This window comes from Cebus imitator, unplaced genomic scaffold (assembly GCF_001604975.1).
Source record: "Cebus imitator isolate Cc_AM_T3 unplaced genomic scaffold, Cebus_imitator-1.0 Scaffold866, whole genome shotgun sequence".
Lineage (NCBI taxonomy): Eukaryota > Metazoa > Chordata > Mammalia > Primates > Cebidae > Cebus > Cebus imitator.
In genome coordinates this window covers 16,465-17,120 of record NW_016108181.1, presented here as the reverse complement: position 1 = coordinate 17,120, position 656 = coordinate 16,465, and positions in this window count along the sequence as shown.

Genomic DNA, 656 nt, shown 5'->3' with positions numbered 1-656 from the left:
TTTTTGTATGGATTCTTTAGGATTTTGTATATATAGATTATGTGTCAGAAGAAAAAATTTTACTTCTTCCTTTCCTATTTGGATGTCTTTTTTTCCTTTATCTTGTCTAAGTTCTCTGGCTAGTATTTCCAGAACTATGTTGAAAAGAAAGTGGTGAGAGGGGGTATCCTTGTCTATGATATTAGAGGAAAAGCTTTCAAATTTTCACCATAGAGTATGATGTTAGCTAAGAGTTTGTCATACATTACTTTTATTGTGCTGAGGTGCATTATCTCTATATCTATTCTGTTGAGTTTTATCATGAAAGAGTGTTGAATATTGTCAATTGCTTTTTGTGCATTTACTGAGATGATCACATGGTTTTTATCCTTCATTTTTTAAAATAGTAAATCGCATTTATTGATTTCCATATATCAAAACATTCTTGCATCCCAGGGATGAATCCTACTTGATCATAGTGAATAATTATTTTAATGTGCTGTTGATTTTGGTGTACTAGTATTTTGTTAAGGATTTTTGTATCTATGTCCATCAGGGATGTTGGCCTGTAATTTTCTTTTTTATTTTTAATATTTTTGTTCTTACCATCATTTTTCTGAGTTTTGATAGTTGTATGTTTTTCTATTTTACTTATTCAATATTATTTATTTTCAATC